The sequence below is a fragment of the Pan troglodytes genome, chromosome X, assembly GCF_028858775.2.
Source record: "Pan troglodytes isolate AG18354 chromosome X, NHGRI_mPanTro3-v2.0_pri, whole genome shotgun sequence".
Classification (NCBI taxonomy): Eukaryota; Metazoa; Chordata; class Mammalia; order Primates; family Hominidae; genus Pan; species Pan troglodytes.
The window spans coordinates 113,180,867-113,205,602 of record NC_072421.2 but is presented as its reverse complement, the minus strand read 5'-3'; the positions used below and the strand labels follow the sequence as shown (position 1 = coordinate 113,205,602).

Below are 24,736 nucleotides of genomic sequence, written 5' to 3'. Positions count from 1 at the left end.
AAGTGGGTGGATCATCTGAGGTCAGGAGTTCAAGACCATCCTGGCCAATATGGTGAAACCCCGTCTCTACTAAAAATACAAAAATTACCTGGGCTTGGGGGCGGGCACCTATAATCCCAGGTACTTGGGAGGCTGAGGCAGGAAAATTGTTTGAACCCAGGGGGCGGAGGTTGCAGTGAGCCAAGATCCCACCACTGCACTCCAGCCTGGGCGACAGAGCGAGACTCTCTCAAAAAAAAAAAAAAAAGAAAAAAGAAAATGGTGATTATTATTGAAGCTGGTTGGTGGGTACATGAAATTTTTGATACATTCTTCTATCAGCTTTCAAATTGTCCATAATAAAGAGTAAACAAGAACAACCAAATTTGAGTTTGACTATATTATTGAGAACTATGAGTGAAAATATCACAAATAAAAGAATTGGGCTGGGTGTGGTGGCAGAGGCCTGTAATCCCAGCACTTTGGGAGGCCGAGGTGGGCCGATTGCTTGAGCTCAGAAGTTGGAGACCAGCCTGGACAACATGGCGAAACCTCATCTCTACAAAAAAAATACAAAAATTAGGTGGGTATGGTGTTCCCTGCTACTCAGCAGGCTGAGGTGGGAGGATCATTTGAGCCCGGGAGGTCAAGGCTGCAGTGAGCCAAGATTGCACCACTGCACTCCAGCCTGGGCAACGAAATGAGACCCTGTCTTAAAAAAATAAAAATACCTCCGGGCACGGTGGCTCACGTCTGTAATCCCAGCACTTTAGGAGACCAAGGTGGGTGGATCACGAGATCAGGAGTTCAAGACCAGCCTGTCCAACATGGTAAAACCCCGTCCCTACTAAAAATACAAAAATTAGCTGAGTGTGGTGGTGGGCACCTGTAATCCCAGCTACTCGGGAGGCTGAGTAATTGCTTGAACCTGGGAGGCGGAGGTTGCAGTGAGGTGAGACCATGCCACTGCACTCCAGCCTGGGTGACAGAGTGAGACTCTGTCTCAAAAAAAAAATAATAATAATACAAATAAAGAGTTGATTATGGTCACATTCACAGAGCTATAATTTCTTGGGTTTCAAGAGAGGATTGAAGAAAGGTGATTTTTGTTTAAAGTACTGTAAAAATATTCAGCAGCTTTATTGAGGTACAAGGTATCAATTTTTAATGGGCCTTTGAATCAGAATGTAATAAGTGGAAGGAAGTTCTGAAAGAAGTGCACTATACTGTTGACAAGGTCACCTCTGGGAATGGCATAAAGATTAGGACTGGTGAACAAAGGTGACCTTCATTAATTTCTTCAGCAAACATTTGTTGAACACCTAGTGTATGTTCATCATGTTCTTAATGTAGAAAGTAAAGCCAGTAAATAGACCAAAAAAAATCCCGATTCACGTGGAGGTCACATTCTAGTAGAGGAGACTGATAAAATAGGATCAATAAGATATGTATGTATCATTATAGTCATATGTGCTACACAGCAAACTGAGCAGGGAAGGGGAACACTGTGGGGTGAGTGTGGGATTTGCACTTCTGGGTAGATTGTGCTGCTAAGGGCTTGCTGAGAAGGAGACACCAGAGGAAAGATCTGAGGGAGGAGATGTAGGAGCTCTGTGGCTATCTGGGGATGGGGGTTGCAATGAGGGAGAGTATCCTAAGCTTCCCATGGATTTTTCCCTGTCAATGTATTCATCACTGACAAATAGTAATGTTCCCCAATTTTGATGCAAGAGGTGCTGCGTTGTTGTTTGGTAGTGTGAATTGGTCAGGATTAAGGCCACAGTTACCTTCATGGTTCACACAATTAGGACATGGTTTCAGACCTTTGATGCTTTGAACAAATTGAGGCTATAGCCACGCATAATAACTGTGTATGCTTCTATAAAATGGATGTTTTGGGAATATGTATAAACAGATCCTTGCAATAACCTCTCACTTAAGTGGTTCAGTCCAGTTTTGTAAGGTGTTTATAGCTACTTGAGTAACAATGCTGTATGAATTCCAAACTGTTGCTTCACACCCAATGTCAGGATACTCAACCATGATTGGAATCAATAAGCTACAGGTGAGAACAGATTTCCGTGTGTTTGGATGTGGACCTAAGAGATTATTTATTTCATTAACTTCAGAAAAGGAACAATGGCTTAAGTAAGCAGAAAAGCCTGTTCAGTATCTTTGACCACAAGTCTGAATCCCAGACATTACCATATGAGGTTACTAATTGGTCATAGTTGATTACATCACAATAGGTGTGGCTCTATAAAGGCCAGACCAGCTTCAGCCTTAGGCTAATTTCTCCCCAGGGTGTGTAGTGGCTTGAAGGTCTTTTTAAATTGTTGTTGTTATGTTTTTATTTTATTTTACTTTATTTTTAAATAGAGATGAGGTCTTGCTATGTTGTCCAGGCTGGTCTCAAACTCCTGGGCTCAAGCAACTCGCCTGTCTTGGCCTCCCAAAGTGCAGGGATTGCAGATGTGAGCCACAATGCTTGGCCCTTGCTATCTTTTAAATAGTTAAAAATACTGTTTTTGTTTTTTTGTTTTTCCTTGCTGAATACTTGGGAAAATTGGTTTGTGTCTGTGGCAAAGGAATTCAACAATACTTTCATTTTCAGGTCAGACTATTTTAAGAAAATAGAAGACTATCATTTACAGCTGGTATGGCCCTGTGGTGGTGTGGACCCAGACTTCAAACACAGATGAAGATCGAAAACTGATGTCCCGCATCTGATATGTATGTAACACAATTCTCAATTGTCCTTTGATTGTGTTTTACTCCCTTCTGTACAATAGACTCATTTTTAAAGGTACATCTCTCACTGAACTTCCTCTCTTAATATCTGGTTAGGCACTGTGTCCATGTATACTCTATGGTTAGAGTTGTTAATTATGATGATCATGAGAGTTCTCCCTGTGGGGTTGAAAATAACCTATTTGATAAGTTCTAACACTGCTGAACTCAGATTAAACTGAAAGCCCCAGAAAAGGTCATTATTTAACTAGATTTAAATGCCTTGATATTTGGAAGTATAACTTTCTGAAATGTTTTCATCCAGTTTGTACTGGTACCATGGAGGTTTGGTAGAAACCGTATGTTCATTAGGCTTTGGCTTGCATCATAGCCATGTTCTCAATGGTCAACATTGAGCAATGAAAGGCAGGGTTATTTTAGTAACCTGGGACCTTGCAAGGCTATCAAAATAGCCTGATATTTCTATAAACTGTAGAGCTGGGAAACAATTTGAGGTGATCCTGTCTGTCCCCTTGGATTACTGAAAAAAGGACCCTCCTGGCATTCTACACTGGGATCTCTGAAGGCTGTGTGAACCTTCCCATGTGAGGTGCACTCTGCTGTGTGGCCTTCTGGTTGAGCAGTTTTATTTACACCTTACTGAAATTGCTGTTGGAAATGATCCAGCATAAACTTATTTGTGGTGCATTTCAAGAAAGAAAACTACATCTGTAGCATGCCAATTATATATTATTCTTTTCTCCATAGCACAGAGTAGGCTCACAGTAACAATCAAAGGTAAATAGTTTATTATTTATGATGTATTCTTCTTTGTGGTTTTAATAATACATGCTTACTGTGGGCAATTTAGAAAGTTATATGCATTTCATGAGAAAGTCATTAGAGTACTTTCAAACCTTTCTATTGGCTTCCAATCTTGAATGGATCAGCACACACACTCTCTTGGTAACTTGGGCAAATCCTGAAGCCAAGGTTCAGCAGACATTGGCTTGTTGTGCTGTGTACCAGGTCCTTATGATTATGTTTTATTTATCAAAAGTATTGGGGGCAGGGAGAGATAAGGGGACCAGGTGAGAGAGGGTGATCGGCATCATAAACCTATTATGACTTCATCAACTTGTCACCCTGGTTTTGAACCAATCATTTTACTTCTCTAGGTTTCAATTTCCTCAACTAAAATGATGGTCCAATAAATGAGTGGTTCTTAATATTTTCTTTTTCTCTCTTTTTTTTTTTTTGAGACATAGTCTCACTGTGTTGTCCAGGCTGAAGTGCAGTGGCACAATCTCGGCTCACTGCAACCTCCACCTCCTGGGTTCAAGCGATTCTCTTCCTCAGCCTCCTGAGTAGCTGGGATTACAGGTGCCTGCCACCACACCCGGCTAATTTTTGTATTTTTAGTAGAGACAGGGTTTTACCATGTTGGCCAGGCTGGTCTTGAACTCCTGACCTCAGGCGATTCGTCCGTCTTGGCCTTCCAAAGTGCTAGGATTACAGGCGTGAGTCACCGCTCCTGGCCAATATTTTATTTTCAAGGACCTTTTTGAGAAGCTGGTGAATGGTATGGGAATTTTTATAAAAAGCAGATGTGCACGTACACACAAATTCAGGAACCTCAAGGACACCTATGGACCTCTCCAAAGAGCTCAGTGTTTTCCAATTTCATACATATATGTGATTCTTGTGTCTTCCAACATTCGGGTCATATCAGGCCCCTGCCTAAAACTCTCCAGGGCTTTCCCTTAAAATTAGAATTAAAATAAGAACCAGCCACAACTCGTTGTCAACAAGATGTGGTTACTCTGCCCTCATCATTTACTGCTCTTCTACTTAGTTGTTTGCCCCAGCCACGCAGATTTTCTTTTTTTTTGTAAGGTGTAGTAGTGCAGGTATAATTGACAGACAAGAATCTGCCCTTATTTAAAGTGTACTATTTGATAAATATTGCCATAGGTGACATCTGTGAAAGAATCAGTGCAATGAACATAGCAGACATATCCATCACATTCCAATGTTCTGGATCCCTATGTATGCACAGTGATGAAACCTACATTATTGCTCCAAAGAGATTATTTATGTCATACTATGTCATGTTTATGTTTAACCAGGACTAAATTATTATTAAGGCAATTATAGATATATTGAAAGAAAAAGCATCCATCTGGACGATTTGAATGTTCCTGAGTTCCTTTCATTATATGCGTATACTTTCTACCTCGATCCAATGTTATGTAAGCAAAATCTTTCACTAGGAATCCTGAGTTAATGAGTGTTATTGTGTATCCTCTTCTCATTGCTTTTAGTTTCAGGGTCATTTGAGTCTTAACCATTTTAAACATGGAATCTTTAAACCATTTTAAACATGGAGTCACCCATAATAAATTATAAAAGAAATTTTAAAGAATTCTATAATCATAAAAGTTTAACATACGTTAAACCATTTTAAAATAGTGATAATGTGGTCAAATACATTCACGGATGCTTGGTCTTGACAATCTCTATTCAGTAAGTTATCTAAGAAAGAATATATGGTAGCTTATGTTTTATATGTGGTATAGGTCAATTTCTCTTTATTGGCAATTACATAAAAATAATAGCCTGCATAGTAGAGTTATCGGCTGGCAGCCACCTTTGCCTAAAGGAGGTGACATAATTTCTAATTGCTTTTGTTTAATCTTAATAATTCTTGCGTGGACTCAGCAAAAGTTGAAGAAAGTGAACAAAAACAGCAGAGGAAAGTTCATAAAAGGTAAAGCATCCTATATATTAGATATTATTGTTTTACTTAATAATCTACTCTTACCACATATTTTACTCTTTCTCTTTGGTAAGAGTTTTTAATATTGTTTCAGTTATACAGTACTTTATATTTCTGGACCCAAAACATAACTACAGGATATTTTTTGTAGCATTATAGTGAAGCACTGTAAACAAGTGAAATATCTATCAGTTGAGAAGTAGTTCAAGAAATATGTTGGACCGGGCATGGTGGATCACGCCTGTAATCCCAGCACTTTGGGAGGCTGAGGGGGGTGGATCGCTTGAGCCCAGGAATTACAGACCAGCCTGAACAACATGGCGAAACCCTGTCTCTAAATAAAGTAATATAAATGTGTGTGTGTGTATATATATTTTTTATGATATAATCATACATACTGTAAAATACAATGAAGTTATTTATAAGTAACTCTATAAAAATAAATTTATAAATAATAGAATGACGTGTATAATTTGATACTTTTTTTTTTTTTTTTTGAGACGGAGTTTTGATCTTGTTGCCCAGGCTGCAGTGCAATGGCACAATCTCTGCTCACTGCAACCTCCGCCTCCTGGGTTCAAGCGATTCTCCTGCCTCAGCCTCCTGAGTAGCTGGGATTACAGTCATGCACCACCACACCTGGCTAATTTTGTATTTTTTTAGTAGAGATGGGATTTCTCCATGTTGGTCAGGCTGGTCTTGAACTCCCAACCTCAGGTGATCTGTCCGCCTTGGCCTCCCAAAGTGCTGGGATTACAGGCATGAGCCACCGTGCCCGGCTCTAATCTGATACATTTTTATGTATGTATACATCTGTGATACTGTCACCATGTCAAGATACTGAAAATATCCAACACCTCAGAAACTACTCCTTCCCCTTTGTAATCCTCCCCTCATACCATTCCCTGCCCTGCCATCCCCTGGCAGTCATTGATTTGCTGTATATCACTACAAAAAATTTAATAGGTTTTTGGAGTTTCAAATAAATGGAATGATATAGAGTGTGATCTTTTTTTTGTCTGGCTTGTTTCACTTGGAATAGCTATTCTGTTATTCATCCATGAGTGCATCAATGATTCATTTCTTTTGTTGCTGAGTGGTGTTCCATTATATAGATATGCCACAGTTTGTCTGTTTTCCTGTTGATGGACATTTGAGGTATTTCCAGTTTTTGATCATTACAAATAAAGCTGTTAGGTACCTTTGTGTGTGGGAACACATGTTGTGTGAACATATGCTTTTATTTCTGTTGAGGTATAATTCACCTATTGTCAAATTCACTTTGAAGGTGTACAGAGTTGTATGAATTTTGACAAATACATATAGTCATTTATCTACCATCACAATCAAGATATGGAATCTTTCTATTGTAGCAGGACGAGTTGCAGAAAAACTCCTCAGACACCGGATTAAAGAAGGAAGAGGTTTTTTATTTGTCCGGGAGCGTCGGCAGACTCGCGTCTTAAGAGCCGAGCTCCCCGAAAAAGAAATTCCTAGCCCTTTTAAGGCCTTACAACTCTAAGGAGTCTACGTGAAAGAGTCATAATAGATCAAGTAAGCGTGAGGAATGTGACTGGGGGCTACATATATCAGCTAACAGAACAAAAAGTTTTACAGTGCTTTCTCATACAATGTCTGGAATTTACAGATAACACCAGTAGTTTTGGTCAGGGGTTAATATTATTATTATTATTATTATTATTTTAACCACCAGGGCCAGGTGGTGGCGCCAAGGTCATCTAGCTATTTATCTTACTTCTGTTTCTTTCCAACTTTTTGCTTTCTCCCTTTTCTCCTGTCTTATAAACTAGGGAAAAGGGGAGGTTGGGGAGAAACTGGGAAAGACAACACGAGAAGTGGTGGTCTCATACCATACTATGACTCCAGAAAGTTGCATTGGGTTTCTTTGTATTTCAATGCCTTCAACCTACTTCCAGCCCCTGGCAACCATTGATCTAATTTCTATGCATATAGTGTTGGTTTTTTATAGTATCATATACTTGGGATCGTAGAATAATGATCCATTTGTTTCTGACTTCTTTCACTCAGCACCATGCTTCTGAGACTCATCCATATTGTTGTATGTATCAGTGGTTCATTTTTGTTGTTGATGAGTATTATATTGTATGGATATGTGACAGTTTGCTAATTCATTCATCAGTTCCTGGACATTTGGGTTGTTTCCAGGACTTTGTGTATGTATGGCATAAAACATGTAAAAACCATGTTTATTTTTAAGATCTGAATTTCAGCACAAAACAGTTAAAATGTCCATGATAAATGAAGAAAAATGTTTGGTCCACCCATGTTTTTCTTTTTCTTTTTCTTTTTCTTTTTCTTTTTTTTGTGACAGGGTCTCATTCTATCTTCCAGGCTGGAGTTCAGTGGCATGATCTTGACTCACTGCAGCCTCAAGCCCCACCCAGGCTCAAGGGATCCTCCTACCTTAGCCTCCCTAATAGCTGGGACCACAGGTGCACACCACCCCACCTGGCTAATTTTTTTTCTTTTCTTTTCTCTTCTTCTTCTTTTTTTTATTTGTAGAGACAGGTTTTCACCACGTTATCAAGGCTGATTTTTTTTTTCTAGGAATGAAAACATGATGGTTTGCCTTTAGTTGGGGATCTATTTCCTCATTACTGCCACTTCTACCACCGGCACCAGCCCCACCCCCACATGAGTACTTAATTATCATGAAAATAGTCCATAAGTGAGGGTGTGAAAACTCAAGGAGCAAAAAATGCTCTATATATTTCATATGTAATATTGCTTAGAGATGTCCTGAAAATACCTTATTAAGTGTATATTTATGGTGGTGATCATTGCAGACAAATTAAGAATTCAGAGCCCAATCCTAACTTCAAGCCAAGAAGTAAAAAAAGGAAGAAAAAATCAAGACGCTCAGAACAGAACTCCAGCAATATTGAACCCAGGTAATGAAACTAGATATGTGTTGTGTCATGTCACATTGAGATCTATGGTAGGAAAGTTTCTTGTTAGACGGAAGTAAAATATGACTAGTAGCAGACTTTTTGGCAAATTCTCATTTTATTTTAAATAACTCTATAGGGAAAAAAACAGCTCTATGGATTTTATTTTCTAAGACAATCAACCATTTTCATGTGTGGAAAAGACCCAGGCATTACTTGACTGTCCTGAATGTTTTGTGACAACATATTAAACAAGCAAAATTGTTTGTTTGTTTGTTTGTTTGTTTGTTTGTTCTTAGACAGAGCTTCACTGTGTTGCCCAGGCTAGAGGGTAGTGGCGTGATCAAGGCTCACTGCAGACTCAACCTCCTAGGCTCAAGTATATTCTCCTCAGCTTCCAGTATATTCTCCTGCAAGAACATACCACCCCACACCTGGCTAATTTTAAAATGTTTTGTAGAGACAGGGTCCCACTATGTTGTTCAGGCTGGTCTCAAACTCCTGGCCTTAAGTGATCCTCCTGCCTCAGCCTCCCAAAGTGCTGGGATTATAGGCATGAGCCACCACATCTAGCCACAAAACTTGTTTAGAGAAAAAATCGTTATGATGATGAGAATAATTGGGTCCACAATATTTCCTTTTAGAAAGAAAATTGGCCAGGCGCGGTGGCTCACGCCTGTAATCCTAGCACTTTGGAAGGTCGAGGTGGGCAGATCACCTGAAGTCGGGAGTTCGAGACCAGCCTGACCAACATGGAGAAACCCCGTCTCTACTCAAAATACAAAAAATTAGCCGGGCATGGTGGCACATGCCTGTAATCCCAGCTACTTGGGAGGCTGAGGCAAGAGAATTGCTTGAACCCGGGAGGCCGATGTTGCGGTGAGCTGAGATCGCGCCATTGCACTCCAGCCTGGGCAACAAGAGGGAAACTCCATCTCAAAAAAAAAAGAAAAGAAAAGAAAAAGAAAAAAGGAAAGAAAATTGGAGCTAGGCGCGGTGGCTCATGCCTGTAATCCCAGCACTTTGGGAGGCCGAGATGGGGCGGATTACCTGAGGTCGGGAGTTTGAGAGCAGCCTGGCCAACATGGTGAAACCCCGTCTCTACAAAAATACAAAAAAAATTAGCCAGGCATGATGGCGGGTGCCTGTAATCCCAGCTACTCGGGAGGCTCAGGTGGGAGAATCGCTTGAACCTGGGAGGCGGAAGTTGCAGTGAGCTGAGATCAAACCATTGCACTCCAGCCTGGGCAACAGAGCGAAACTCCATCTTAGGAAAAAAAAGAAAGAAGGAAGGAAGGAAGAGAGAGGGAGAGAGAGGAAGGAAGGAAGGAAGGAAGGAAGGGAAAGAAAGAAAAAAAAGAAAGAAAGAAAGAAAGAAAGAAAAATTGGGCCATATGTGAGACCTCATCCCAAAAAGAAAAGAAAATCCTTACATTTTAATAATCCCAAAGCCCTCTGTACACCTGTGTAAATCTCAAATATATATTTTATTTATTTATTTTTTTGAGACGGAGTCTCCCTCTGTCGCCCAGGCTGGAGTGCAGGGGCGCGATCTCAGCTCACTGCAACCTCCGCCTCCCGGGTTCACGCCATTCTCCTGCCTCAGCCTCTCCGAGTAGCTGGGACTACAGGCGCCCGCCACCACAGCCGGCTAATTTTTTTGTATTTTTAGTAGAGACGCGGTTTCACCGTGGTCTCGATCTCCTGACCTCGTGATCTGCCCGCCTCAGCCTCCCAACGTGCTGGGATTACAAGCATGAGCCACCGGGCCCGGCCTCAAATACTATATTTTAAAAACCTTTGAAGTTTATACATCCAGTTACTTTCTCTTTGAGGAAAAGTACCATGCATGCTAAAAATCTTCACTAGATAGTCTTCACTTTTGGAGATGCTTAAACATTCTCCTCAAGACACTCTCCTTTGCAGGGAATATGCAGAAAGTGAAGATTTCATTTTAACATAGTGGATGCTCACTAGGTGTTTGTTGATTGAATTGGTTTGTTTCTACCATTTTATTGAAAAGTAGGTTAAGCAAAAGTCAGCAGTGAACTCCAAATGACACAATCTAGTGGCCTTTTCCTAGCCTCACTCTAGTTCACTTCACAGTATCTTGATCATTTCTTTTCAATAAAGTTTTTTTTCTTATCCTCCTACTTCCATTTTTACTTTTTTTTTTTTTTTTTTTTTTGAGACAGAGTCTCACTCTGTCACCCAGGCTGGAGAACAGTGGTGAGATCTCAGCTCACTGCAACCTCTGCCACACAGGTTCAAGCAATCCTCCGGCCTCAGCCTCCCGAGTAGCTGGGATTACAGATGCCCCCCACCATGCCCGGCTAATTTTTGTATTTTTAGTAGAAATGGGATTTCATCATGTTAGTCAGGCTAGTCTCGAACTCCTGACCTCAAGTGATCTGCCCACCTCAGCCTCCCAAAGTGCTGGGATTACAGACGTGAGCCACGGCACCTGGCCCCTTTTTTATTTCTGAGAATTCAGTTACTATCCCTCATTTTACCCCTCAATAGGGCATTCCTGAAAGTTCTGTCCTCAGCTTATGACAAATTACATGCATTTATGAGGGGGTAGTCTTTTATAGTAGAAAGGGAACTGAATTAGGTGTGTGAAGAATTGCATTCAAATCTTGATCATGTTTCACACTGTGTGACCTTTGTCCATTTACTCAAACTTTTGGAGTTCGTTTCCTCATCTACAAGCAGTGAAATGAAACTACTTGCCCAACCTACATTACAGGGTTATAACGAGGATCAAAACAGATGATAGATCTAAAAACTCTGACAAGTATACATGCAAATGGATGTTAGTTTCTATTCGTTGTTACTATTATTAGAGAGCTAGGTCACTGACACTATGAGACAGAATCTTTGTATAAACTTATTTGGCTCCCAAGGAAATCAAACTAATGACCTTGTATTAATTATCCATATTTGAACCAACTATTCTAACAGGTCCAAGCCATGTAGAGTATTTTTTTGCATATGTTTATCATGAAATCTAATTTGTCATTATTTTGTAGTAATATTTCACAAGGCCTTTGATGAGGATACCAACTTTCCTAGCATTCGAGTGTTAGCAGAAGTAGTCATTGTGTTGAGTTTAAAATGCTTATTATATGTCTACACAAGTCTTTTCCATATACTGATACTGTTAGGTCCTTGAGAGTTAATAAAGTAATAAGTTTAGTGTATAATCTCTTTAAAAGCCCACAAATATCTACTGTTATATATTCTGGCCTGCATATTGTATTGCAAGCATTTAAACATTTGACTATTTGTATTACAGGAGCATGGACCCTCGGGCTGCTCATAGATTTCAGGATCTTTTCCACTACTTCCACAGGCAGATAGAGGGCCATCCCCACCACCATCTCTACCACCACCGTCTCTTCCCAGAGGAGTTTTTACTCCTCCTCCAACTCCTTTACCTGAACTAAGTGGTAAACCGTCATCATCACCATCACCTTTAGAGACCTCCTCTACCACTACCTTTGTTGAGAGACCTACTCTCCAGGATCCCCACCTGCTCTGTCTTATGGAGTGAAACAGAAATAAATGTGTAAGACTCAACTCCATGTGTTGATTATTGAACTACACGAGAATTCTCTTTGAAGAGAATCAACTCATCAAGGCAAAACTTTGAATAGTTTTTGGTGACTTTGGTCCACTGGTGATCATTAATGAGTGAAAAGTGATTAGCTGGCTGAGAACGGTGGCTCACACCTGTAATCTCAGCACTTTGGGAGGCCACGGTGGGTGGTTCACTTGAGGCCAGGATTTTGAGACCAGCCTGGGCAACATGGTAAAACACCATCTCTACTAAAAATACACAAATTAGCCAGGCATGGTGGAAGGTGCCTGTAATCCCACCTACTCGGGAGGCTGAGGCAGGAGAATCACTTGAACCCAGGAGGCAGAGGTTGCAGTGAGCCAAGATCATGCCAATCATGCCACTGCACTCCAGCCTAGGCAACAGAGCAAGATTCTATCTAAAAAAAAAAAAAAAAAAGTAAAAGAAAACTGATTAGCCATGTATAAGTATTGTATAATGTTAGAGAACATGACTGCTCATTTTTTATTTCCTTTGTGAGCTCACCATGTTATCAATACAATATCTCAATAATTGGAAAGTCTATAGAGAATATTAAATTCATGTAGAAGGCAAAGATAAATCAATAAAGTGGTGTAATGATAATTGCGTTAGTTTTTCAGGGCTGTCATACAAAATTCCTACAAACTAGGTGGCTCCAAACAACAAAAATTTATCTCTCACAGTTGTGGAGTCTAGAAGTTCAAAGTCAAAGTGTTGGCAGGGCGACACTTTCTTTGGAGGTTCTAGCAGAGTAACTGTTCCTTGTCTCTTCCAGCTTCTGGTAGTTGTTGGCATTAATTGGTTTGTGGCCACCTCTCTCTCTACTCCATGTTCTCATAGCCTTCCCCTCTGTATGTCTGTAAACTCCTCCTACCTCTCATAAGTGTCAACAAGTCCACTGGAAAAGATTTTCTTTTAAGAAAACCAAAAGAGAGTTTATTCCAGTAAACAGTTTGCAAACCAGGGAGACACAGTATTCTGTATAAAACAAAGGTGCATTCAGAGAGAAGGGAGGGGTTATCGTTGTTGTTGTTATTGTTGTTGTTTTTGCCTTCCTTTAACTGTGAGTGCCCTGAGTAGAAGAGTGGTTATCTTTTATAGACAAAGTTCAAACTTCCCACCCAAGTTTCCCATTCTGGTCCACTTATGCAAATGAAGAAAGCAAACTTGCTCAGTTCTAATTCCTTGACTTGCTGAGTTCTGATTGGTCCACACAGGTCACAGTCTATTGGCTGATTCTGGCAACATAAACAGGAACAGACAGTTATGAAAGTCCCAAAGTTAAGCGAGCATGGAGTTTTCCAGGACTGCAAATTATATGCGTGACCTTTAGTAAGCAAATGGCCTGTTGGCTCTGTTTTTAATTTAGGCCCAGTTAGCCACTCAGCGTCCATCTTAGAGGATTGGCTCTTTTAGGGTTCACATGTGAATGCATTTAGGGTCCACCCAAATAATCCAGGGTAAGCTCCTTCTCTTAATATCCTTAACATAATCATATATTTTGCCATATAAAGTAATACTCACAGGTTCTAGGAATTAGAACATGGGCATTTCCTATAGGAGACCACCATCCATTCCACTACAATAACATAGGAAATACATCCTCAAAAGTAATTTTGATTATTTTACCATCTTTAAGTAGTGTTACACGCAGGGATGATCCAGTGGCAGCAGGCTAGACAGGAGAATCACACAGCCCAGTGGTGGTGGACTGGGCAGGAGAACCAGAAAGGCTGCAAACAGCACGTAGTTCATATAGCATTTTCACCTAGCACTGTCCCCTTACCAACCTCCAAAACAAAAGGCCCCCATACAGCCTGCATTCCACAGGACAGGGTAGTGGGAGGCTCAGATATTCCTTATAGATAAGTAATGAATCTCTGTGTTGGCCCCTACCGGATTTCTAAGCTCAGAACTCTAAACATGCATTCAGGTGCATCTGCCATACAGGGTCATTCTCACAGTATGCTTAAGTTATTGCTGTCAGGCATGTTTACCATACATAAAAGAGGCAGCAGTGGAACACATGAACAGGGAAAGGAAAGGAAGTATAGGGCAAATAAATTACAGGTGATCACAACATCTAATATGATGTCATGGCTATAGAGAGGTAGGCTCAGTTAAGTCAGAAATGAAAACTATCATGATGGTGTCTTTGGTAGATAGAATCATTGGTCCCACTTCTTCACCACCTCATTGTATCCACACCCTTTGTCATGTGTCTTTGCATGTCTCTCAGTAGAATTGGAGTGTATTTCCCTATCTATTTATTTGTTTTTGAGACAAGGTCTCTGTCACCCAGGCTGGAGGGCAGTGGCGCAATCACAGCTCACTGCAGCCTCGATCTTCCAGGCTTAAGTGATCCTCCCACCTCAGTCTCCCAAAGTAATGGCATTAGAGATGTGAGCCACTCCACTTGGCCCCTGTCTCTTTAATATTAGGCTCAGACATATCATTGTCACTGGCCAAAGGGATATAAGCAAAAACGACAGCATGTCATTTCTGAACTTAGGACATAGGAGGCATTGTAGTTTTACTACTTGCTCTCTTTTTCCCTCTGTCATCACCATTCCTTGGCTAGCCTACTGATTCTAAAAAGATGAGAGATGTGTAGAGCACACCCAGACCCAGTCTTGCAGCCATCTAGCTGAACCTAGCTCAAATCAGCCAACCAACTACCAAGCAATCTGCAGATGTGTGAGCAAAAAAGATGTTTACTGTCACACACCACTGAGATTTAATGATTTTCTCTAGGCCACAATAACAACCTAATAAAATATCACAGGGGTGCTCAGAAATACAGATCAGGGATTAAGAGGCACTGCACAGAATGGATAGGAGCTCATACTTTGGGAGTCAAAGTCCAGCTCTGCCACTTAACTACCTGTGGGAATGTCAGGAAATCACTAAGCTCCCTGTACCTAAATTTCCTTATTTGTGAAATAGGGATCACAGTTTATGCACCTTCTCATACTTCATAGAGTTATTGTGGTAACTAAATTGATATATATAAAGTGCCAAGGATATTAGCTTGCACACAGGAAACACTAGATAAGTGTTTGTTTATGATTATGATTATGATCATCATCATCCACTGGGACCTATAACTAGTCTTTCAACCAATCATAAATGTCATACAGAATTGCCAAAAAGTAGTACAAATATTCAGTAGCAATATGCATTCTCCCCAAAACCATATGAAAGTCGCCCTTTGTATACAACCTCAAAATAATAAGAATTATAAATCTGGTTTTGTTTGTTTGTTTGTTTGTTTTTTGGAGAGAGAGTTTTGCTCTTGTTGCCCAGGTTGGAGTGCAGTGACGTGATCTCGGCTCACTGCAACCTCTGCCTCCCGAGTTCAAGCGATTCTCCTGCTTCAGCCTCCTGAGTAGCTGGGATTACAGGCAGCTGGCTAATTTTTTGTATTTTTAGTAGAGATGGGATTTCATCTTGGCCAGCCTAGCCAGGCTGGTCTCGAACTCCTCAACTAAGGTGACCCACCCACCTCAGCCTCCCAAATGCTGGAATTACAGGCATGAGCCACTGTGCCCAGCCTTATAAATCTGTTTTTAACCTTTGCCAATGTGGAACACAAACAACCATATTTCAGCAGTATTTTTAAAAGACACAGCCCCGTGGCCAGGCACACTGGCTCACACCTGTAATCCCAGCACTTTGAGAGGCCAAGGTGGGTGGATCACTTGAGGCCAGGAATTAGAGACCAGCCTGGCTAACATGGCAAAACCCCGCCATCTCTACTAAAAATAAAAAAATTAGCCAGGCATGGTGGCACACACCAGCAGTCCCAACTACTTGGAAGGCTGAGGCACGAGAATCGCTTGAACCTGGGAGTCAGAGATTGCAGTGAGCCAAGATCATGCCATTGCACTCCAGTCTGGACAACAGACCCAGTCTCAAAAAGAAAACATATCCATAAGCATTAGCCAGATAAAGTGTCTGTTTAAATATTTATAGCTTATTTTCTTTTCTATGTGTTTCCTGATCATATCAATGACCCATTTGGATCAATGGCCTATTAAACCAACCGTCAATGGTGGTTTGTCTTTAAATATTTTGTTTTTTAGGAGCCACTATTATATTATGTAAATCCAGACTTTGTCTGGTTTTATAATGCAAAATTTTTTCAGAGTTTAGTATTTCGTTTATGGTGTTTTTCATCACACAGAGTTTTTTTTTTTTTCCATTTAATCAGCTCTGCCAAACTTTTGTTATATAAATATGGATTTTCTATCAGGTTTAGAAAATAATTTCTTACATTTTATTGTGAAATTTTTATTTTATTTTAATTAATTATTTTTTTTGAGACAGAGTTTCGCTCTTGTTGCTCAGGCTAGAGTGCAATGGCGTGATCTCGGCTCATGGCAACCTCCGCCTCCCAGATTCAAGCAATTCTCCTGCCTCAGCCTCCCGAGTAGCTGGGATGACAGGCATGCACCACCACGCCCAGCTAATTTTGTATTTTTAGTAGAGACAGGGTTTCTCCATGTTGAGGCTGGTTTCGAACTCCTGACCTCAGGTGATCCGCCCGCCTCAACCTCCCAAAGTGCTGGGATTACAGGCGTGAGCCACCGTGCCTGGCTGAGAATTTTTAAACATTGTTTTTTATATTTCTGATTTAAAAGTATTACATGCTCATTATAGAAATGCAGAAAATGGTGTTGAAGGAAAAAAAGGGTGAATCCTATGACTCATGATATTCACTTTAAAGATTTGCATTTGACTCTGACAGAAATTTCCTATGCATGAGATACATTCAGTTAAAAAAAAATTTTTTTTTTTTGATACGTAGTCTCACTCTGTCATCCAGGCTGGAGTGCAGTGGCATGATCTCGGCTCACTGCAACCTCTGCCTCCCGGGTTCAAGCGATTCTTCTGCCTCAGCCTCCCGAGTAGCTGGGACTACAGGCGCACGCTACCACGCCCGGCTAATTTTTGTATTTTTAGTAGAGATGGGATTTCACCATGTTGGCCAGGCTGGTCTCAAACTCCTGACCTCGTGATCCGCCTGCCTCAGCCTCCCAAAGTGCTGGGATTACAGGCGTGAGCCACCGCGCCTGGCCCCAGTTAGGAATATTTTAATGGGAGTGTCTTATTCATGCAGTTATGTAAGCTATTTTGTTCATTTTTATAAATATCGTTAACATCTACCATATCATAAATAAATATTTATATCCTACTTTTTTTTAAGTAGAGATGAGGTCTTGCTATGTTGCTCAGACTGGTCCTGAACCCCTAAGCTTAAGCAATCCTACTACCTCAGCCTCCCAAAGTGCTGGGATTACAGGTGTGAGCCACCATGCCCAGCCTACATTCTACTTTTTTCCTTATTATTTTATCACATTATAATTCAACTACGGAATCATATATTGGTTGGTACTTAAGTTGGGCAGGATGAGCACCATATCTATTCTAAGAGACTATCTGCTTGATTCACAGAGGTTTCTGGGTAATGGCTTACAGTTCAGAAACTTACTTGGACCAGGCTGAGTTGGCCTAGGGAAGGCTGAAAGTGATAAATGAAGATTTTGTTCAACCTGAGTATAATGTGCTACACTGCAGTTTGTAGTCATAATGCATACAGTACACACATAGAGTGCAACCCTATGATTGAGAAGAGGCACTCCACTTTGATGCAGATGTTGCTGGTACATATCCAGCCTATCCTACTCTGTTTGTAATGTGACTAATTGCCTTCCAGAAGGTCTGGTATGGCTCTCACTCACTGAAGTATTACATCTGCAAAATTGTGTCTCCACCTTCCATCATCGCACCATCACTACCCTTGCTGCCTGATAAAGATCAGAAGTTCAGATGCTTATATCTCCACACTCAAGAGCACAGCTTATCTTTGAGTTGTGTATCCTGACTACAATGACTTTCTTCTATGTCGTTTGCAGAAGTAAACCTTAGTTGATTTACTTAGATGGTGTCTGTCTGAGCTTTCTGTCCATACAATCCTACTATGGTTATTTGTCAATCAGTGGATGTATAAGTGTTTAAAGAATATCTCCATAGATAATAAAACAATGTGTACATGTCTGAACATTTCGCGTGGATGAAGTGTCATGTATGGAATTACCTGGTGAAGCAGGATTATCAAATCAGTCAACTGCCTTCAAGAAAACTTGTACCAAGGGATTCACTTGCTGTGGATGAGACTAAGTACTTTGCTGCTCCCTGGCCAGAACTGAGTAAAATTAAGATTTTACACTTGGCCAAGTTGACAGGCCAGAAGTAATAGTACTTCACTCTTGTCCTTTGCATCATCATGATGGCTATTGAGTAAAAAATAGCCAGTTGACAGAGGCGTTATAAATACAAACTTAGAATCAAACAGACCCAAGGAGGAACCCAGCTCCGCCTCTTGATTTGGGCATGATTTTAGGCCGGTTTCTTACTCATTCCATGCATAGGTTGTTTCCTTTGTAAAATGGGCATAACACTTAGGTCACAGAGGAGAGGTCAGAACTCGCAAATCTGACTCACAAATTAAGCACTCAAACATGCTTTATGTGCTTACTTCAGCAGCACATATACTAAAATTGGAAAGATACAGAGAAGATACACGGCAGCTGTGCAAGGATAACACGCAAATTTGTGAAGCGTTCTATATTTTTCATGTTCATGGATTGGAAGAATTAATATTGTTAACATTTTCATACTACCCAAAGCAATCTACAGATTAAATGCAATCCCTATTAAAATACTAATGACATTCATCACAGAAATAGAAAAAACAATTCTAAAATTTATATGGAAATACAGAAGACCTAGAATAGCCAAAGTTACCCTAAGCAAGAAGAACAAAATTGGAGGGATCACATTAGCTGACTTCGAATTATACAACAGAGCTACAATAATCAAAACAGCATAGTACCAGCACAAAAACAGACACATAGACCAATGGAACAGAACAGAGAACCCGGAAACAAATTCACACACCTATAGTGAACTTATTTTTGACAAAGGTGCCAAGAACATACACTGGGGAAAACACAGTCTCTTCAATAAATGGTGCTGGGAAAACTGGATATCCATATGCAGAAGAATGAAATTAGACCCCTATCTCTCACCATATACAAAAATCAAATCAAAATGAATTAAAGACTTAAATCTAACACCTCCAACTATGAAACTACTACAAGAAAACAAATGGAAAACTCTCCAGGACATTGGTCTGGGCAAAGATTTCTTAAGCAATACCCCACAAGCACAGTCAATCAAACTATGGACAAATGGAATCACATCAAGTTAAAAAGCTTCTGCACAGCAAAGGATACAATCAACAGTGAAGAGACAATCCATAGGATGGGAGAAATATTTGCAAACTACCCCTCTGACAAGCAATTAATCACCAGGATATGTAAGGAGCTCAGACAAGTCTATTGGAAAAAATCTCATAATATGATCAAGAAATGGGCAAAAGATTCTAATAGACATTTCTCAAAAGAAGACATACAAATGACAACAGCATTTTAAAAGATGCTCAACATCACTGATCATCAGAGAAATGCAAATTAAAACTACAATGAGATATCATCCTATCCAGTTAAAATGGTTTATATCCCAAAGACAGGCAATAATGAATGCTGTTGTGGATATGGAGAAAAGGTGGGAATGTAAATTAGTACACTCTTGGTGGGAATGTAAATTAGTACAACCACTATGGAGAACAGCTTGGAGGTTCCTCAAAATATAAAAATTGAGCTACCATAAGATCCAGCAACCTCACTGCTGAGTAAATAGCCAAAAGGAGGAAATTCAGTAGATATCTGCACTCCTATGTTTGTGGCAGCACTGTTCACAATAGCTAAGATTTGGAGGGAAGCTAAGTGTTCATCAGCAGATGAATGGATAAAGAAAATGTGGTACATACACAGAACAGAGTACTGTGCAGCCATAAAAAAGAATGAGATCCATTCATTTGCAACAACGTGGATAGAACCGGAGATCATGTTAAGTGAAATAATTGAGGCCCTGAAAGACTAACGTCACATGTTCTCACTTATTTGTGGGATCTAAAAATAAAATCAATTGAATTAATGGACATGGAGAGTAGACGGACGGTTACCAGAGGCTGGGAAGGATAGTGGGGGTTTGTGGCAGAGGTGAAGATGGTTAATGGGTACAAAAAAAATATAAAGAATGAATAAGACCTACTATTTGATAGCACAGTGGAGTGACTATCGCCAATAATAACTTAATTGTAGCCGGGCGCAGTGGCTCACGCCTGTAATCCCAGCACTTTAGGAGGCCGAGGCAGGCAGATCACCTGAGGTCCAGAGTTTGAGACCAGCCTGGCCAACATGGTGAAACCCTGTCTCTACTAAAAATACAAAAATTAGCCAGGCATGGTGGTGCGTGCCTGTAATCCCAGCTACTTGGGAGGCTGAGGCGGGGTAATCACTTGAAACTGGGAGGTGGATGTTGCAGTGACCAGAGATCATGCCACCGCACTCCAGCTTTGGAGACAGAGTGAGACTCCATCTCAAAAATAAATAAATAAATAAATAAAAATAACTTAATTGTAAATTTTTAAATAACTTAAGGAGTATAATTGGATTGTATGTAACTCAAAGGATAAATTCTTGAAGGAATGGATACTCTGTTATCCATGATGTGCTTATTTCACATTGCATTCCTGTATCAAATCATCTCATGTAACCCATAAATATATACACCTACAATGTACCCATAACGTTTTTTTCTTTTGAGATGGAGTTTCGCTCTTGTTGCTCAGGCTGGAGTGCAATGGCATGATCTCGGCTCACCGCAACCTCCGCCTCCTGGGTTCAAGCGATTCTCCTGCCTCAGCCTCCCAAGTAGCTGGAATTACAGGCATGAGCCACCACACCTGGCTAATTTTCTATTTTTAGTAGAGATGGGGTTTCTCCATGTTGGTCAGGCTGGTCTCGAGCTCCTGACCTCAGGTGATCCACCCACCTCGGCCTCCCAAAGTGCTGGGATTACAGGCGTGAGCCACTGCAACTGGCCTACTTTTTTTTTTTTTTTTGAGACGGAGTCTTGCTGTGTTGCCCAGGCTGGAGTGCAGTGGTGTGATCTCAGCTCACTGCAACCTCTTCCTCTTGCATTCAAGTGATTCTCCTGCCTCAGCCCCCTGAGTAGCTGAAACTACAGGCACCCTCCACCACACCCAACTAATTTTTGTATTTTTCATAGAGACACGGTTTCGCCTCGTTGGCCAGGCTGCTCTCAAACTCCTGAGCTCAAGTGAACCACACACCTTGGCCTCCCAAAGTGCTGGGATTATAGGCGTGAGCCACCATGCCCAGCCTTAGCTTTGGGTTTTTCCCAGATGCCCTTTATGAGGATGAGGAAGTTATCTCTATTCCTAGTTTATTGAATATTTTTATATGAAGGGGTGTTAGATTTTGTCAGTTTTTTCTCTGCAACTATTGGGATAATCATGTGATTTTTGTGTTTTTTCTTGATATAGTGTATTTTATAATTTCATTTTTGGATGTTAAAAGAACATTGTATTCCTGGGATAAATCACACTTGGTTATATTGTATAGTTATTTTTACATGTTACTGTAGTCACCTTTCTAGTATTTTGTTGATAGTTTGTGCATCCACATACATAGGGAATATTGGTTTGTAGTTTTCTTTTTATTTTTTCTTTTCTTCTTTTTTTTTTTTTTTGACAGTGTCTTGCTCTGTTGCCCAGGCTGAAGTGCAGTGACGTGATCACAGCTCGCTCCAGCCTCAACCTCCTGGGCTCAAGTGATCCTTCTGTATCAGCCTCCCAAGTAGGCAGGACTACAGGTGTGTGCCACCACGCTTGGCTAGTTTTTGTTTATTTTTTGTAGAGACGAAGTCTGGCTTTGTTGCCCAGGCTGGGGCTGTCTTTTAAAAACAGCACTGAAATGTGTTTGTTCCTGTATCACATTGGCAAAGGTTAAAAAGGTTTTTTTGGCCGGGTGTGGTGGCTCACACCTGTAATCCCAGCACTTTGGGAGGCCGAGGCGGGCAGATTACCTGAGGTCAGGAGTTCAAGACCAGACTGTCCAACACGGTGAAACCCCATCTCTACTAAAAATACAAAAATTCGCCAGGCGTGGTGTTGGGCACCTGTAATCCCAGCTACTTGGGAGGCTGAGGCAGGAGAATTGCTTATACCTGGGAGGCAGAGGTTGCAGTGAGCCAAGATTGTGCCACTGCACTCCAGCCTGGGCGACAAGAGTGAGATTCCATCTCAAAAATAAATAAATAAATAAATAAATAAATAAATATAAAAATAAAAAAATAACAACCCCAAAAATGTTTTTTTTTCCAATGTTCAGTTTTCTTTAATGACCCCTTCTCCCTGAAGAGCAGGTTCAGGCAGCTAGGTGATGGCAACAGATGTTCACTTGAAGATCTTGCCCTGATTGAAGGGTTTGCCCACATGCTAGAAGGCCCCCTCCCAGGAAAAGTACTCTCGAAACAGCATCTGGGTCTCCTCGCTGCCAGGATCCAGTTTCTGCCATGTGTATGACTCATAGCCCACCTGCCAATCTGGACTCAGTGGAAAGGCAAGCTCCTGGCCTCGGAAGACCCAGACTCCAGAAATGGAGCTGATATTGTTGGTTCCAAAGAGGATGACACTGGCGAAGGCATTCTTCCTCAGCTTGTCCAGTCACTGGAACATTCCAGTGATGAGATTGCAGCTCATGAAGGTCTGAGTGAATTCTTCAGGGAAGCGATACTCTGAGTACAACAGGGACCAGCCGTCCTTATCAAAGTGCTCCCAGAAATATGGCAGTGCCACAGAGAGTGTGTCTCATTGGAGTACTTGAGCTTCAATTCATCCAACACAAAGGTACTCTTGGGCAGGTGAGCAAAGGGGTCCTTGGCCTTGGGCTCAGCGGCCAGCGCCTGCTCACATTCATCCATCTCCTCCTCAGGAGTAGGGGCAGCCGCCTTTTTCTCCTCCTGCTCAGCCTGGGGCTTCTGCTTCTCTTCCCGTGAACGCTTCTCTTTCCGTGGTGTGTCCTTTTTAGGCTGGCTTTCCACAAACTTTTTAGCATCAGACTGGGCCATCTTCTCACATAGTTTTGCTTTCCCCAAGACAGTGCAGAACTGAGGCTGGTTAATGCAGGTGAGGAACCAGCGGTTGGTATTGGGAAAGGCCTGGCAGAAAGAAGGTTCTAGTACCTGCTTATAGAGCCACAATAGGGTGCAGACAACTGTGATGTCAGTCAATGTCACTCGTTCACCCTCCAGAAAAGTCCTTGTCTTCAAGTGAGCATCCAACAGCCCCAGAATTTGCCTCACTTCCTCCTTTGTATTCTCAGTGGCCTGTTTGTTGTGATGCATGATGCCCAAGGTGGGGAACACCCAGGTACTGGCTGGGGACACTATACTGCTATCAGCAAAGCTCACCCACTGCATCACTTGGGCTGCTGCCTCTGGAGTACTTCCCTGCAGCTCCTCATTGCTCACATAGTAGGCAATGGCATTGCTCTCAAACACACAGAATCTATCGTCACCTTCAAATGCTGGAACCTTGCCAGCAGGAAATTTGCAGAGAAATTCAGGGGTGCGGTTGGTTTGGCCAAAGTGGAAATGGGGTGGTGCGGAGAGCACACGGACCTGAGCCCCTCTGTGCTGAGCAGCAATGAGGGCCTTGAAGTTCCTTCAGTTTTCAGGATATGTGTACAGGGTCCCAGCCGCCATGGTGATTCCGCAAAGAAAGGCTTTTTTGTTTGTTTGTTTTTTAAGATAGGATCTCACTCTGTCACCCAGGCTGGAGTGCAGTGGTGTGATCTCAGCTCACTACAACCTCCGCCTTTCAGGTTCAAGCAATTCTCCTGTCTCAGCCTCCCGAGTAGCTGGGATTACAGGCGTGCACTACAACGCCCAGCATTTTTTTTTTTTTTTTTTTTTTGGTGTTTTTAGTAGAGACAGGGTTTCACCATGTTGCCCAGGCTGGTCTTGAACTCCTGAGCTCAAGCAATCTGCCCACCTCAGCCTTCCGAAGTGCTGGGATTACAGGTGTGAGTCACCATGTTGGGCCTGTAGTTCCCTTATTTGTGATGCTTTACCTGGTTTTGATATGAGGGTTATACTGGCCTGATAGAATGGCTCACAAAACTCAGGAAAACACTTTACTTACATTAACTCATGTATTAGAAAGCGTTTTACAAAGGATACTGATGAACAGCCAGATGGAAAAGATGCACAGGGCAAGGTATGTGAAAAGGGGTGTGGAACTTCTGTGCCTTCTCCTGGCACCCTCCAGGAACCTAGATGTGTTAGGCTATCTGGAAACGGTCCCAAACCTTGTCCTTTTAGGCTTTTATAGAAGCTTCATTTCATAGGCATGATTGATGAAATCAACAGCCATTGGTTATGAAGTCAACCTTTAACCCCTGTTACCTCCCTGAAGTTTGGGAAGTGGGGCTGAAAGTCCCAACCCTCTAATCATGCTTGGTCTTTCCAGTGACCAGCTCCCACTCTGCAGCTACCTAGGGGCTGCCACCAGTCATCTCATTAGCATACAAAAGACATTCTTATCACTCTGGAGATTTGAAGGGTTTTAGGTGCTGTTTTAGGAAACCAGGACTTGAAGACTAAGTTTTTTTATTACTTTTTTTATTTTTTATTTAATTATATATTTTTTAGATGGAGTCTTGCTCTGCTGCCCAGGCTGGAGTGCAGCGGCACGATCTTGGCTCACTGCAACCTCCG

The 24,736-nt window shown here is 41.4% G+C and overlaps 1 long non-coding RNA gene, 1 other non-coding gene and 1 pseudogene across 3 annotated transcripts; 2 read left to right on the top strand and 1 right to left on the bottom strand.

Annotated features, from left to right (window-relative positions):
* Positions 1–2,545: 2,545 nt before the first annotated feature.
* LOC104003974 (uncharacterized) lies at positions 2,546–11,998 on the top strand. 2 transcript variants are annotated; one of them, XR_001714189.2, is made up of 5 exons: positions 2,546–2,712; positions 5,431–5,479; positions 6,862–7,042; positions 8,317–8,421; positions 11,717–11,990. It is a non-coding gene; the product is annotated as an uncharacterized LOC104003974 (long non-coding RNA). The 2 variants fall into 2 exon arrangements; XR_676778.3 differs by lacking the exon at positions 6,862–7,042 and having other exon boundaries at positions 11,717–11,998.
* A 6,557-nt stretch (positions 11,999–18,555) lies between these two features.
* On the top strand, positions 18,556–18,660 carry LOC112207148 (U6 spliceosomal RNA). Its single transcript, XR_002941616.1, has one exon. It is a non-coding gene; the product is annotated as a U6 spliceosomal RNA (small nuclear RNA).
* A 3,692-nt stretch (positions 18,661–22,352) lies between these two features.
* LOC465818 (elongation factor 1-gamma-like) lies at positions 22,353–23,838 on the bottom strand (annotated as a pseudogene).
* Between the last annotated feature and the right edge of the window lie 898 nt (positions 23,839–24,736).